Source organism: Lissotriton vulgaris, chromosome 9 (assembly GCF_964263255.1).
Source record: "Lissotriton vulgaris chromosome 9, aLisVul1.2, whole genome shotgun sequence".
NCBI lineage: Eukaryota > Metazoa > Chordata > Amphibia > Caudata > Salamandridae > Lissotriton > Lissotriton vulgaris.
The window spans coordinates 1,211,524,139-1,211,540,918 of record NC_141697.1 but is presented as its reverse complement, the minus strand read 5'-3'; positions in this window follow the sequence as shown (position 1 = coordinate 1,211,540,918).

Below are 16,780 nucleotides of genomic sequence, written 5' to 3'. Positions count from 1 at the left end.
TGAGGAGAGATGTGAAAGCCACTAAGGCCATGGATAACTCTTGCCGCTGAATTCTAACAACGTGCAGTTTTCGTACAAGATGGTGAGGCAGACCATGAAACAACGAGTTACACTGATTGAGTCTGGCTGACATGATTCATTAAAGGGTTTCCTGAAAGAAGGAGGACAGCCTTACTGAGAACCTTCATAAGGTGGAAACAGGTAGAATGAAGTATGGCAGGGGATCATTGAAGCTGAGTTTGGCGTCAAAGCGTTACAGGCAGGGAGAACAGAGCTGGAGGAAGACCCGGTTTCTCTGTCCTCCAATTTCTGCTCCATGAGGAGGATCAGTCTTGAATCTTGATATACAATGGATGGTTACAGTTCCGCGTAATCTGCTTTACCAGTGTTAAGGTGCACAGCGTTTTTATTATCCATCCATGAAGCAAGTCTGTTGATGGATGACATTGGCTGTAAATCTTACAATATCATCCGATTAAGAGGAGATTGTAATCCAAAAAGGAATTAATTTGTTTGGCCAGGAGAGCACCAAAAAGGAGGCTCTGAGCTGAGCCTTGAGGCACCATGCGGGAGGTGGATTTGTCTTTGAAAAGAAGGGAAGCAGGGTGACTGCCTGAGAGATGTTCTGAAAGTAAATACTCCTAATCCCTTGGACGCACTCTCGGAGAGTGGCAAGGGTGGCCATGTTGAACTTGTTACGGTTGATTCTATGGAACAGGTCACAGATCATCACAATAGAACATTTCCCCTTTATTCGCCAATCACTCCACTCAACGAGCTATTCTTTCGACCCAATTTTTAAGCCTTTATCCAAGCATTCTATCCACTCTTTTCGTCACACCTGCTGCATCTATGCAGATGATACCCAAATTATCTTCAAAATTAACAAGTACACAAATCTCCACCCAGACAAAATCAACAACTGCTTTATCGAAATCGACTAAAGGATGGCAAACAATTACTTCAGTTTGTGACTCCTCTCTTAAATCCTCACCTCCACCTTGGACTTATCCATTGTACAACCCACACTGTCCAAATAGTACAAAAAACTAAGGATCAATATGGACTCCAGCAAACTCTAATCTGCCAAATAAAAAAAATGTCAAAACCACTTTCTAGCACATGAAACTCATCAAAATAATTCTAACCATCTTATCATTTCCTCAGCAAGCCACAATCTTAGCCATCAAATGTCCAGGCTAGACTATGGCATCGTCTTAAGACTGAATCCCCCATCATTCCTTGTTAAATGGATCTAATAACTACAAAACACTGTTGCCAGATTTCTGCTGAACTCAAGACCTCTTTGACATTGTAATTCCCAGGGCCGGACTGGCCATAGCGGGCACCGGGCAATCCCCTGGTGCGCCGCACAGGTGGGGGCCGGTTTTGGGCCCCTGGGGGGCATTTTTGTTACAGGGCCTTTTTTGCAGCATAGCTGCAAAATGGGCCCTGTACCAAAATCGGCCGAAAACCGGCACCGGCAAAGAGCTTGGCTGCACCTCCAAACCCCCAAGTGGGAAGGGGGCCGGCCGAGCACTTTGCCAGGGCCGGTTGTGGTTCCCAGTCCGGCCCTGGTAATTCCTTAATAATGTAATTAAAAGCATCTAACCTAATTAATGCCCTCCCAAAGTCCACTCACACCACTCCAGATCACGCCCTGTTCAAGAAACTCCTTGATACCTCACCGTTTCCAAACAACTCCATATTTAAATCATAAAGAACCATGAGGCATATTTACAAAGACATGATGCTGCGCTGCAAGCAATTTAGCAATACCAAAGGGGATTATGGACGGAGTGTTGAACAATGCAAGCACTCCCCCCCAGTCAACTGATCTGGGTTTAATCCATCATCATTCTTTAGCTCACTCCGCCACCCCAGTTCAGACATTGCCATATGCAAATCAGTCTGACCCTGTGCCTCATGGGAACAGTCCAGCTAATTGGTTAAATCAAATAAACATAAATTACATCCATAATGTTTAATTCACATTATAGGAAACAAGCAACAAACAAGTATTCACACATTGCAGTTGTATTGGTGCCCCTGAGGGTATGGGGGACGTGCAGTAGTGAGGGTAGTGTGGGAAGGGATTGTGACAAATAAAAACACGTATCTATCAAACATTAGTACAAATTCAATGTAAGATAAGTAGAAAAGCGGTCACAGTTTAAACCAATAATTCAAGTTACACATGCCCCATAGTTCTTAATGTACAGGAGTAGTGGGTAGGAGGAGGCTGTGTTATAGGTCAGGGGGTATGTCGACGTTTCGACCCAGATAAGGCAGGAATTAATGGAATTAAGGGTTCCCTTCCTGCACGTAAACAATCATTGAAACAATGCTGTTTTTCAACTTCAATGTGTGCTAATGCAGCACACATTTAAGTTGAAAAACTTAAACAAAAACCATCTCCCCACGACGCAGGCATTCTTGCACCATGATGCAAGGGTGCCTACTTCGGCGCATGGCAGCAGTTTGTGCACCAGCGCAGGGGGAAGCACAGAGATGCGACATATTGTTGTAAATATGTTGCGTCACTGTGCTTTGAAACTAATGCAGCACGGCGCAGCAAAATGACTTGCGGCATCGCGCTGCGTTTTTTATTGTAAATCTGCCCCACAGTGTTTACCTAGAGGAGGTAAGGAGTAATCCATACAGTATTAGCATAGCCCCCGTCTCTCAGTCCTCATGCCTCTTATTCATCTGCACCCCCATAACCCGTCTACTGACCGTACCTAACCTCAGATCATGCCTACTCCCAACAAGTAGGAGAGGCTACCACCTCCAGAGAGCATCGTACAACATTGCCAAACACACTCTTACTTCTCATACTCCCCTCCAAAGATTCCCCTACAGCACCAGCTCCTTCTCCACCCTTTAGACACCATCCAAAGCTTGCCAGCCTTCCAATAGCAATGCACAAACTCCAACCCCAAAACTTGTTTTGGTGATACCTTTCAGGGATACAATTGATTGGTCCAGGGCTCCCTCAAGGGATGGATGAGACAATTTAAGATGGGGAGTTGAACATGAACTGCGCAACGTAGTAGATGCCTCACATGGGAGGGAGTAGGGGCGCCATGGAGGGGCTGCAGGTCCTGAAAGCTGAATCTACTCACCCCTGAGGTTCTCAAGGCGCTGAGGGAGGGTGGGGGGGGGGCCGCAGGTCCGTTTTGCCGAAAAGCCAGGTCTTGGGGGTCTTCTTGAAGGTGTGCACGGAGGGGGCACGCCTGATGTCTGCCGGTAGCTCGTTCCAGGTCTTGGCTGCAATGTGAAAGAAGGATCTTCCTCCTACTCTGGCTCTGTGGATACGGATATTATCCATAAAACAACAGACCACAGACGTACCGTGTAGTTGGATCTCACAGTGGTGGTAAAGGTGTTTACCACCAAAACAGTAATACACACAAAATTCCAACACAACATATTAGACAGAACTGCTCACACTCATCCATCATGGCACAGATATACCACCTAGATGGATGTGACCTTACCAACAACAGCAGCCACTCATAACTATATCATACAACATCTGACCAGAACTCAGAATACCCACCCAACACTCTCCAGATAACCCTGCACGGCTCCTCACTCAGCACCACAAAGGACCTCCTGGTAATTCACACATTAATCAACCTGCCGAGTTATGTGCGATACATGCAGGATGGGATTGGCCTACAGGTTAGTCAGGCAGTGCCTGGCAGGCTAGACTTGCAGGCAAGTGTTTGAGCCGTTTTGTGGCAGTTTGTATGTGCTGTTTTGTGATCTGCTGGGTCGACCTTTACTGCTGCCTCCCTGATATGAAAACGAACATTTCCTGCAGCTAGCTCAAATCCATGCATTCTTCCATACCTTCCAAAACACTTATACGTTCAGACCTGCCCTAATGTGCAATTATGGGACACTTTTTTGCTTTCTAATTCACTACTGGTGGCAGTTTTAGTTTTAGTGCCAGGGCCTATTTTCTGTCCCAGTCTGACTCTGAATATATGGATGTATTTATGTTTTGGTATTTGTAGAGTACGAACCTTGCTTGAGAGCTAATGATTGATAAAGATGCAATCATTGGGGAACATCAGCGGTAGACTGTTTAGCCAGGAGGAGTGTTCTGTGAAGAAGTGTGATTTATGCTTGTTTCTCATCTGTAGGAATGTGGGGGCTGCTCTGATGTTGAGAGGGAGGCTGATCTGATATCAAGAGGAATGTGGGTCCGATGTTGAGAGTGATGCTGCTCTGATGTTGAGAGGGAGGCTGCTCTGATGTTCCTAGGGATGCTGCACTGGTGTTGAGAGGGCTGTTTCTCTGATGTTGAGAAGGATGCTGCTGTGATGTTGATAGTGCACTGCTTTGATGTTGAGAGGGATGCTGCACTGATGTTGAGAGTGATGCTGCTCTGATGTTGAGAGGGAGGCTGCTCTGATGTTGAGAGGGAGGCTGCTCTGATGTTGAGAGGGATGCTGCTCTGATGTTGAGAGGGAGGCTGCTCTGAGGTTGAGAGGGATGCTGCTCTGATGTTGCTAGGGATTCTGCACTGGTGTTGAGAGGGATGTTGCTCTGATGTTGATAGTGCACTGCTTTGATGTTGAGAGGGATGCTGCACTGATGTTGAGAGGGTGTTGCTCTGATGTTGAGAGGGATGCTGCTCTAATGTTGAGAGGGATACTGCTCTAATGTTGAGAGGGATGCTGCTCTGATGTGGATAGGGTGCTGCTCTAATGTTGCTAGGGATGCTGCTCTCATGTTGATAACGTGTTGCTCAGATGTGAATAGGGTGCTGCTCTGATGCTGATAGGGATGATGCTCTAATGTTGAGAGGACTGCTGCTCTGATGTTGATACAGTGCTGCTTCGATGTTGACAGGCATGCTGCTCCGATTTTGACAGGGATGCTGCTCCAATGTCGACACGGATGCTTATCCGATGTTGACTGCTTTGATGTTGAGAGGGATGCTGCACTGATGTTGAGAGGAATGTTGCTCTGATGTTGAGAGAGATGCTGCTCTGATGTTGAGAGGGATGCTGATTTGATATCAAGAGGAATGTAGGTCCGATGTTGAGCGGGAGGCTGCTCTGATGTTGAGAGGGAGGCTGCTCTGATGTTGAGAGGGATGCTGCTCTGAGGTTGAGAGGGATGCTGCTCTGACGTTGAGAGGGGTGCTGCTCTGAGGTTGATAGGATGCTGTTTGGATGTTGATAGCGGGCTGCTCTGATGTTGATAGGGATGCTGCTCTGATGTTGAGAGGGATGCTGCTCTGATGTTGAGAGGGATGCTGCTCTGATGTGGATAGGGTGCTGCTCTAATGTTGCTAGGGATGCTTCTTTGATGTTGATAACGTGTTGCTCAGATGTGGATAGGGTGCTGCTCTGATGCTGATAGGGGGCTGCTCTGATATTGAGAGAGATGCTGCTGTGATGTTGATAGGGATGCTGCTCTGATGTGGAGAGGGATGCTGCTCTGATGTTGAGAGGGATGCTGCTCTGATGTGGATAGGGTGCTGCTCTAATGTTGCTAGGGATGCTTCTCTGATGTTGATAACGTGTTGCTCAGATGTGGATAGGGTGCTGCTCTGATGCTGATAGGGGGCTGCTCTGATATTGAGAGAGATGCTGCTGTGATGTTGATAGGGATGCTGCTCTGATGTGGAGAGGGATGCTGCTCTGATGTTGAGAGGGATGCTGCTCTGATGTGGATAGGGTGCTGCTCTAATGTTGCTAGGGATGCTGCTCTGATGTTGATAACGTGTTGCTCTGATGCTGATAGGGGGCTGCTCTGATATTGATAGGGTGCTGCTCTGCTGTTGATAGAGATGATGCTCTAATGTTGAGAGGACTGCTGCTCGGATGTTGATACAGTGCTGCTTCGATGTTGACAGGCATGCTCCTCCGATTTTGACAGGGATGCTGCTCCAATGTCGACACGGATGCTTATCCGATGTTGACTGCTTTGATGTTGAGAGGGATGCTGCACTGATGTTGAGAGGGATGCTGCTCCGATGTTGAGAGGGATGCTTCTCCGCTGTTGAGAGAGATGCCGCTCCAATGTTGAGCGGGATGCTGCTTCAATGTTGAGCGGGATGCTCCTCTGATGTTGATAGGGTGCTGCTCTAATGTTGATAGGGATGCTGCCTCGATGTTTCTAATGTGCTGCTTAGATGCTGATAGGGTGCAGCTCTGATATTGATAGGGAGCTGCTTTTATGTTGAGAGGGATGCTCCTCTGATGCTGAGAGAGATACTGCTCTGATGTTGAGCGGGAGGCTGCTCTGAGGTTGAGAGGGATGCTTCTCTGATGTTGCTAGGGATTCTGCACTGGTGTTGAGAGGGATGTTGCTCTGATGTTGATAGTGCACTGCTTTGATGTTGAGAGGGATGCTGCACTGATGTTGAGAGGGTGTTGGTTGCTCTGATGTTGAGAGGGATGCTGCTCTAATGTTGAGAGGGATACTGCTCTAATGTTGAGAGGGATGCTGCTCTGATGTGGATAGGGTGCTGCTCTAATGTTGCTAGGGATGCTGCTCTCATGTTGATAACGTGTTGCTCAGATGTGAATAGGGTGCTGCTCTGATGCTGATAGGGATGATGCTCTAATGTTGAGAGGACTGCTGCTCTGATGTTGATACAGTGCTGCTTCGATGTTGACAGGCATGCTGCTCCGATTTTGACAGGGATGCTGCTCCAATGTCGACACGGATGCTTATCCGATGTTGACTGCTTTGATGTTGAGAGGGATGCTGCACTGATGTTGAGAGGAATGTTGCTCTGATGTTGAGAGAGATGCTGCTCTGATGTTGAGAGGGATGCTGATTTGTTATCAAGAGGAATGTAGGTCCGATGTTGAGCGGGAGGCTGCTCTGATGTTGAGAGGGAGGCTGCTCTGATGTTGAGAGGGATGCTGCTCTGAGGTTGAGAGGGATGCTGCTCTGACGTTGAGAGGGGTGCTGCTCTGAGGTTGATAGGATGCTGTTTGGATGTTGATAGCGGGCTGCTCTGATGTTGATAGGGATGCTGCTCTGATGTTGAGAGGGATGCTGCTCTGATGTTGAGAGGGATGCTGCTCTGAGGTTGAGAGGGATGCTGCTCTGACGTTGAGAGGGGTGCTGCTCTGAGGTTGATAGGATGCTGTTTGGATGTTGATAGCGGGCTGCTCTGATGTTGATAGGGATGCTGCTCTGATGTTGAGAGGGATGCTGCTCTGATGTTGAGAGGGATGCTGCTCTGATGTGGATAGGGTGCTGCTCTAATGTTGCTAGGGATGCTTCTTTGATGTTGATAACGTGTTGCTCAGATGTGGATAGGGTGCTGCTCTGATGCTGATAGGGGGCTACTCTGATATTGAGAGAGATGCTGCTGTGATGTTGATAGGGATGCTGCTCTGATGTGGAGAGGGATGCTGCTCTGATGTTGAGAGGGATGCTGCTCTGATGTGGATAGGGTGCTGCTCTAATGTTGCTAGGGATGCTTCTCTGATGTTTATAACGTGTTGCTCAGATGTGGATAGGGTGCTGCTCTGATGCTGATAGGGGGCTGCTCTGATATTGAGAGAGATGCTGCTGTGATGTTGATAGGGATGCTGCTCTGATGTGGAGAGGGATGCTGCTCTGATGTTGAGAGGGATGCTGCTCTGATGTGGATAGGGTGCTGCTCTAATGTTGCTAGGGATGCTGCTCTGATGTTGATAACGTGTTGCTCTGATGCTGATAGGGGGCTGCTCTGATATTGATAGGGTGCTGCTCTGCTGTTGATAGAGATGATGCTCTAATGTTGAGAGGACTGCTGCTCGGATGTTGATACAGTGCTGCTTCGATGTTGACAGGCATGCTGCTCCGATTTTGACAGGGATGCTGCTCCAATGTCGACACGGATGCTTATCCGATGTTGACTGCTTTGATGTTGAGAGGGATGCTGCACTGATGTTGAGAGGGATGCTGCTCCGATGTTGAGAGGGATGCTTCTCCGCTGTTGAGAGAGATGCCGCTCCAATGTTGAGCGGGATGCTGCTTCAATGTTGAGCGGGATGCTCCTCTGATGTTGATAGGGTGCTGCTCTAATTGATAGGGATGCTGCCTCGATGTTTCTAATGTGCTGCTTAGATGCTGATAGGGTGCAGCTCTGATATTGATAGGGAGCTGCTTTTATGTTGAGAGGGATGCTCCTCTGATGCTGAGAGAGATACTGCTCTGATGTTGAGCGGGAGGCTGCTCTGAGGTTGAGAGGGATGCTTCTCTGATGTTGAGAGGGATGCTGCTCTGAGGTTGAGAGGGATGCTTCTCTGATGTTGAGAGGGATGCTTCTCTGATGTTGAGAGGGATGCTGCTCTGAGGTTGAGAGGGATACTGCTCTGATGTTGAGAGGGATGCTGCTCTGATGTTTATAACATGTTGCTCAGATGCTGATCGGGTGCAGCTCTGATATTGATAGGGTGCTGCTTTGATGTTGAGAGGGATGCTGCTCTGAGGTTGATAGGATGCTGTTTGGATGTTGATAGCGGGCTCCTCTGATGTTAAAAGAGATGCTGCTCTGATGTTGAGAGGGAGGCTGCTCTGATGTTGAGAGGGATGCTGCTCTGAGGTGCAGAGGGATGTTTCTCTGATGTTGATAGGATGCTGCTTTGAAGTTGAGAGGGATGTTGCTCTGATGTTGATAGGGATGCTTCTCTGGTGCTGAGAGGGATGCTGCTCTGACTTTGAGAGGGATGCTCCTCTGATGTTGAAAAGGATGCTGCTCTGATGTTGAGAGGGGGCTGCTCTGATGTTGAGAGGGGGCTGCTCAGATGTTGAGAGGGATGCTGCTCTAATGTTGATGTGTTGCTCAGATGCTGATCAGGTGCAGCTCTGATATTGATAGGGTGCTGCTTTGATGTTGGGATGGATGCTCCTCTGATGTTGAAAGAGATGCTGCTCTGATGTTGAGAGGGATGCTCCTCTGATGTTGATAGGGGCTGCTCTGATGTTGAGAGGGATGTTGATCTGATGTTGATGTGTTGCTCAGATGCTGATAGTGTGCTGTTCTGATATTGATAGGGTGCAGCTCTGCTGTTGATAGAGATGCTACTCCGATGTTGATACGGTGCTGCTTCGATGTTGACAGCCATGCTGCTCCGATGTTGACAGGGATGCTGCTCTGCGGTTGATAGGGTCTGGCTCTGTTGATAGGGAGGCTTCTCTGATGCTGAGAGGGATGCTGCTCTGATGTTGAGAGGGTGCTGCTCTGATGTTGAGAGGGTGCTGCTCTAATGTTGATAGGGATGCTGCCTCGATGTTTCTAATGTGTTGCTTAGATGCTGATACAGTGCAGCCCTGATATTGAAAGGGAGCTGCTCTGAGGTTGAGAGGGATTCTGCTCTGAGGTTGAGAGGGATGCTTCTCTGATGTTGAAAGGGATGCTGCTCTGATGTTGAGAGGGATGCTGCTCTGATGTTGAGAGGGATGCTGCTCTGAGGTTGAGAAGGATGCTTCTCTGATGTTGAGATGGATGCTGCTCTGAGGTTGAGAGGGATACTGCTCTGATGTTGAGCGGGATGCTGCTCTGATGTTTATAACATGTTGCTCAGATGCTGATCAGGTGCAGCTCTGATATTGATAGGGTGCTGCTTTGATGTTGGGATGGATGCTCCTCTGATGTTGAGAGGGATGCTGCTCTGAGGTTGAGAAGGATGCTTCTCTGATGTTGAAAGAGATGCTGCTCTGATGTTGAGAGGGAGGCTGCTCTGATGTTGAGAGGGATGCTGCTCCGAGGTGCAGGGGGATGTTGCTCTGATGTTGAGAGGGATGCTGCTCTGATGTTGATAGGGATGCTCCTCTGATGCTGAGAGGGATGCTCCTCTGATGTTGAGAGGGGGCTGCTCTGATGTTGAGAGGGGGCTGCTCAGATGTTGAGAGGGATGCTGCTCTGATGTTGATAGGGGTTGCTCTGATGTTGAGAGGGATGTTGCTCTGATGTTGAGGGGGGCTGCTCAGATGTTGAGAGGGATGCTGCTCTGATGTTGATAGGGTGCTGCTCTGAGGTTGAGAGGGATGCTGCTCTGATGTTGATAGGGTGCTGCTGTAATGTTGAGAGGGATGCTGCTCTGATGTTGATAATGTGTTGCTCAGATGCTGATAGTGTGCTGTTCTAATATTGATAGGGTGCAGCTCTGCTGTTGATAGGGATGCTACTTTGATGTTGACAGCCATGCTGCTCCGATGTTGACAGGGATGCTTATCCAATGTTGAGAGGGATGCTGCTATGATGTTGAGAGGAATGCTGTTCTGATGTTGAGAGTGATGCTGCTCTGATGTTGAGAGTGATGCTGCTCTGATGTTGAGAAGGATGCTGCTCCGCTGTTGATAGGAATGCTACTCCGCTGTTCAGAGGAATGCTGCTCCGCTGTTGAGAGGGATGCTGCTCCGCTGTTGAGAGGAATGCTACTCCGCTGTTCAGAGGAATGCTGCACCAATGTTGAGAGTGATGCTGCCCTGATGTTGAAAGGTTGCTGCTTTGATGTTGAGAGGGATGCTTCTTTGCTGCTGAGAGGGATGCTGCTCCGATGTTGAGAGGGGTGCTGCTCCGATGTTGAGAGGGATGTTGCTGTGATGTTGAAAGGGCTCTGCTTTGATGTTGAGAGGGATGCTCCTCTGATGTTGAGAGGGATGCTGCTCTGATGTTGATAGGGGCTGCTCTGATGTTGAGAGGGAGGCTGCTCTGATGTTGAGGCAGGCTGCTTTGATATTGAGAGGGATGCTACTCTGAGGTTGAGAGGGATGTTGCTCTGAGGTTGATAGGGTGATGCTCTGATGCTGATAGAGATGCTGCTCTGAGGTTGAAAGGGATGCTGCTCTGAGGTTGATAGGAATGCTTCTCTGATGCTGAGAGGGATGCTGCTCTGATGCTGAGAGTAATGCTGCTCTGATGTTGAGCGGGATGCTGCTCTGATGTTGAGAGAGATGCTGCTCTGATGTTGATAGGAGACTGCTCCAATATTGATAATGTGCTGCTATGATGCGGATATGGTGCTGCTCTGATATTGACAGGGTGCTGCCCTACTGTTGATGGGGATGCTGCTCTGATGTTCAGAAGAATGCTGCCCCGATGTTGAGAGGGAGGCTAATCTGATGTTGAGAGGGAGGCTGCTCTGATGTTGAGAGGGATGCTGCTCTGAGGTTGAGAGGGATGCTCCTCTGAGGTTGAGAGGGATGCTGCTCTGAGGTTGATAGGATGCTGTTTGGATGTTGATAGCGGGCTGCTCTGATGTTGATAGGGATGCTGCTCTGATGTTGAGAGGGATGCTGCTCTGATGTTGAGAGGGATGCTGCTCTGATGTTGAGAGGGATGCTGCTCTGATGTTGAGAGCGATGCTGCTCTGATGTTGAGAGGGATGCTGCTCTGAGGTTGATAGGGTGCTGTTCTGATGTTGATAGGGTGCTGCTCTAATGTTGATAATGTGTTGCTTAGATGCTGATAGGGTGCTGCTCTGCTGTTGATAGGGATGCTGTTCTGATGTTGAGAGGGATGCTGCTCCGTTGTTGAGAGGAATGCGGTTCTGATTTTGATAGGGTGCTGCTTCGATGTTGACAGGGATGCTGCTCTGATGTTGACAGGGATGCAGCTTCAGTGTCGAAGCAGATACCTATCCGATGTTGAGAGGAATGCTGCTCCGATGTTGAGAGGGAGGCTGCTCGAATGTTGAGAAGGATGCTGCTCCGCTGTTGAGAGGGATGATGCCCCGCTGTTTAGAGGGATGCTGCTCTGAGGTTGATAGGGTGCTGTTCTGATGTTGATAGGGTGCTGCTCTAATGTTGATAATGTGTTGCTTAGATGCTGATAGGGTGCTGCTCTGCTGTTGATAGGGATGCTGTTCTGATGTTGAGAGGGATGCTGCTCCGTTGTTGAGAGGAATGCGGTTCTGATTTTGATAGGGTGCTGCTTCGATGTTGACAGGGATGCTGCTCTGATGTTGACAGGGATGCAGCTTCAGTGTCGAAGCAGATACCTATCCGATGTTGAGAGGAATGCTGCTCCGATGTTGAGAGGGAGGCTGCTCGAATGTTGAGAAGGATGCTGCTCCGCTGTTGAGAGGGATGATGCCCCGCTGTTTAGAGGGATGCTGCTCCGATGTTGAGAGGGAGGCTGCTCTGATGTGGAGAGGGCTGCTGCTCTGATGTGGACAGGGATGCTGCTTTCCTTCTCTATTTGCACTTGAAGTGTTTTGTCTCCAGTCTGGCAAACGTGGGGGCATATCAGCAAGGGCCGGAGTTAAAATTATTGCAGCTTTAGCATCTGTTTTCGGACGAAAAGCGGCAATAATTTTAACGCCCTATTAGCAAGGACACGCTAACGCGTGAATCCATGCTTCTTCGCCCTTTCCCTTAACGCCCAGCTTTGCATCTCTAATGAGACACAAAGTGGGCGTTCCTCCCCAGGATAAAGGGAGAAATGTTGCTAAGCGACATTTCTCCTATTATCAAGCCTTACGCAAAGAAGCATAGCGACAAGAAAAGTAGCGATAATCTCTGTTATCTCTACCTTCCTTATGCCTGCTTTGAAACTGATTTAGCAATGATATCCTATGGAAGGTGGATATCATGGCTAAGTATGCGTAGCCCTATCAGCAAGCTATTGCCAAAAGTTGTGCGATTATCGCTGGGTTTCCAGCGATAATCGCACAGTTGGCAGCTTGCGCTCTGAATTTTATCGCTATGGAGATAAGCGTTGCAGATAGCACGCTATCTCCACGATAAAATTCAGAGTTGACCGGCGATAATTATCCTAGCGCTAAGTGCGCTTAGCGATAATTATCGCCGGCCCTTCCTGATGTGCCCCGTAGTTAGCTTGGCTGGGCCTACATAACGCAGGTACCAAACTTACACCATCAGATTACAAATAAGGACACCACAAATAGTCATACATTGCCTAATACTTACTACAGAAAAAATGGTGGAATGCGTGCCATTTACATACGCACAAGCTAACATTAAAGATAGAGCAGACGGACGTGCGGAATCTGCCAGTTAAGGGAATTCGTGAAATACTATCTCATTCACACATAACACAAACCCTCTTCCGTCACTGAACAACTCACAAATATATCTCCAAGGTTTTGAATGTAAGATTCCGTGTTCTTTTCTTAGCTGGGCCCAAACATCAGCTTGTCGCAACTTACTTTGACTCGGCCATCACACCAACCTGCAGCCCTGGCCTGATGGGTAGGGATAAAAGGATGGTCTACGGCTGATGCCCCAGGGTTCCAGAGCACATTCCAGGGCTTGTGATGTGGGCAGCCCGATGGTAGTAGAATAAAATGGCAGCAGGGTGCTGTATTTCACACCCGAGTCAGAGGTCACCTGATGCCAACTGACATGCTTGGTATGGATTGTGTATGAGAGCTCTAGAGCTTCCAACCAAAAGACAAATAAAAATTGTGGCATCAGCAGTATGAATTTATTTTTACGCACTTTTAATTTTGCGAGAGCAGGCGCGCCACGTCAGACCTTGTGGGATGTTAAAAGTATGAGATATGGACACCTCAGATCAAATGTACTAATGCATACTGATTTAAACCAGTCAACATACCATGTACATTTTAATGTTTCATTTATATAGGTCTGTGTGTGCACTGCAGCCATGAAGTTCCTTATATTACAGTATGATATGGTAATGTTAGTTGGCAGATAACTTCAGAAAAAAATCTATTAGAGACAGATTTTTAAAGCTCTTTCATGGATGAAAACCCTGCAATTCACAAAAATGGTGAGGTTTTCAACTGGAAAATGTTTTTCGCAATGTACTACAACCTTTTAATAAGTTAGATAAAAATGTATATCCTTTTGCGACCCTTTGTGAATCACAGATAGGAGGGGGTGAAAGGGGCACCACCATTCTATTTGCAAATGGTGCATCAGTGATTTGTGACCACAACTGCGTTTGCAAACCATTGATCAGTTACCAGCCCATGAGCTGAAGTGGGAACTGATTGGCTTTTGGTTTCCCCACCACCTTGTCCATCCTCCCCCCAATGTCTACTCTAATGGGAAAACATTTTTAAGCAGCAGCTGCGCCTTTAATGCACAAGGTATGAAGCAAAAAAAAGGTTCTCAATTTGAGAAAGTGTATGGAGGGACATACATCTGCTGTGCCCAGCCTCCACCCTGCTTTGTGGCCAGTCACTGTGGACAGAAAATCACAAACTGCCTATTTGATATGCCGAAGATGAAGAGTTGGTCGAAGTCAAGTAGCGTCGCCTTGCGGAAGGTTTTGACGCCGGGAGTTGTGCATGCGACGGCTCAGACTTGCAGTTTGGTGCCAACCACGGTATTTCAACCAGTGGTGGACTGCCTGCCTCATGACTCACCTGTGAGATTGATGCTTGACCCTCCCTTGAGGGCAATGCTCAGCTTCCAAGTAGTGTCAAAGGGTGGGAGGTGGGATGTCGGTACTCGTTGCAGTCCTCTTCGGAGGAGAAATCTGCTTCTGTGAATAGTTAATACTGAGAGGTAGGCATTTTACTTTTGTAGAAATTATGTGAGTTCTGCAATAGTGAACATATTGGTCTGTTCGTTAAACTATACAATGTTCAACATTAGATTGTGAATTAGGCAGGTGTAATTGAACAATCATTAGATTTGTTATGTTTAAGGCATTATAGGGGTATTTTTTAATAGTGTAACTACAGATTCTATTGTGATGGTTATGTAATGATTATCTCTTTTTTTCGATTTATTCTTAACAGCCCTGATGATGTCCGCCATCGGACGAAACGCGTCAGCTGTTTAATGATTGATTAACGGTTGATTTTGATTTGCTAAAAACATTGGAATTGAATGAAGAATCTGTCGTCATTTTTTGTTGGATATATGAATAAAGAAAAACTTTGGGAATCAACAACATTGACCCTGTGACACTTTTGTGAAGTTGAAGTCGCTCCCTCAATTCATTGGAGTTTACTTTGGATAGTTTGGGATCTTCAAACGGTGGATCTACATGAGTTGTTGAGCGGACTGTGGACCTATAAGGGAACATTCACTTTGAACTTATTGAGAAATCTGGTTTATTTTCTGTGCTTCAGTGCTCTACCCTCACAGTTGTTCTTGTGATTAGTATATAGAGGAAGACATTAACTTTGCCACCCTAATGGAATACCACCTGCCAAATTTAGGATGACTGCCGACCCAACAGTCTTTGTACATTGAATAGACCCACTGTCACGCTGGTTCCTGTCAATGCACAAAACGTTTGATGGACAGCTGCCGTCAGTTGTGACAGCCATCTACCAAACTTTTAACACTTTTTTTCAAAACAAACTTCTAAATTGCAAGGGGTTTTAAAAAACAAAAGACTAATGACCCCAAAACCTTGGAGTTTTTTGCCCACTGTCAGAGGGTCATTACTTTTTTTATATACCTCACAACCTGTTTTTTTAGGTCGACCCTGCGTGGCTGCGCACATGCGCAGTCTCGCTGGCGAGGTTTTATGTTTTTGAGTGATTGTCAGTATCAGGCTTTAAGCCCATCCCCTCTTTCCCATTGGCCGGCATCACCGTTTATGCTAAACGGTGGCCAGCCATTGGGAAAGAGCTTGTGGTGACGTAGACTTTTCTCCTTTTCTGCCGTCCCACTTGGACAGGCTGGTCTGCCTTCTTTCTGCCGTAAAAGTTTTTTTTGATCTTTATGGGGTCAAACACATGGCCCCATAAAGATAACAAACCTTTTACTGCAGAAAGAAAGCATGCCGAGGCCGTCCAAGTGGGACGGCAGAAAAAGAGAAAATGAGTCACCAAAGCGAGCCCTTGTTCTATCCAGACCCACTGTAATTCTGTCCGTCTGCAAGAACCCTTGCCTCCTCAACCCGATCTTATAGGTTCAAACCTCCCTCTCTGCCCTTTATCCACGCCCTCTTTCGACCCAAAAACCCTTATTGTCTGTCACCAAACTTTCCAGTGCGCTCCAATGCCCCCTTTCTACAGGCTGTCCCCTTTAAGTCCACTAGTACCCCCGTTTCCCTCAGTCTAGTGTTCACAGGCCATCAGCGGGAGCCTGTGGTTTCTATATTTTCCATAGCCTGCAGTAATACAAAATACGCTTGTATGTCCCACTTCCCTCGACACGGCTTTTACGAGATGGGCAGAGTCCGGCGTGCACCTAATCTCTGCGCTGCCAATCAGCACACACTTGTTTTTATGTGCAGTTTTATATAGCCCGAAGTCGACCCGAAGGTATTGCAGCGCTTTCAAGTGGGCAAGGCAATGAAGGTATAATACAGCAAGAGGACACTGTCGCCTCTCGACGCTCAAGCCTTGTCGTGGGACAAACCTGCAATTAATGTGTTTGACACTGTGTGTGTGAGAGAGACTGTGTGTGTGTGTGAGACTGTGTGTGTGAGACACTGTGTGTGTGAGACTGTGTGTGTGAGACTGTGTGTGTGTGGGAGACTGTGTGTGTGAGACTGTGTGTGTGAGGCTGTGTGTGTGTGAGGCTGTGTGTGTGTGTGTGAGACACTGTGTGTGAGACACTGTGTGTGTGACACTGTGTGTGCGTGAGACACTGTGTGTGTGAGACACTGTGTGTGACTGTGTGTGTGAGACACTCTGTGAGACACTGTGTGTGTGAGACACTGTGTGTGTGAGACACTGTGTGTGTGACAATGGGTGTGTGAGACACTTTGTGTAAGACACTGTGTGTGTGTGAGGCACTGTATGTGTGTGAGACTGTGTGTGTGAGATTGTGTGTGTGAGAGACTGTGTGTGTGAGACACTATGTGTGAGACACTGTGTGTGAGACTGTGTGTGAGACACTGTATGTGTCT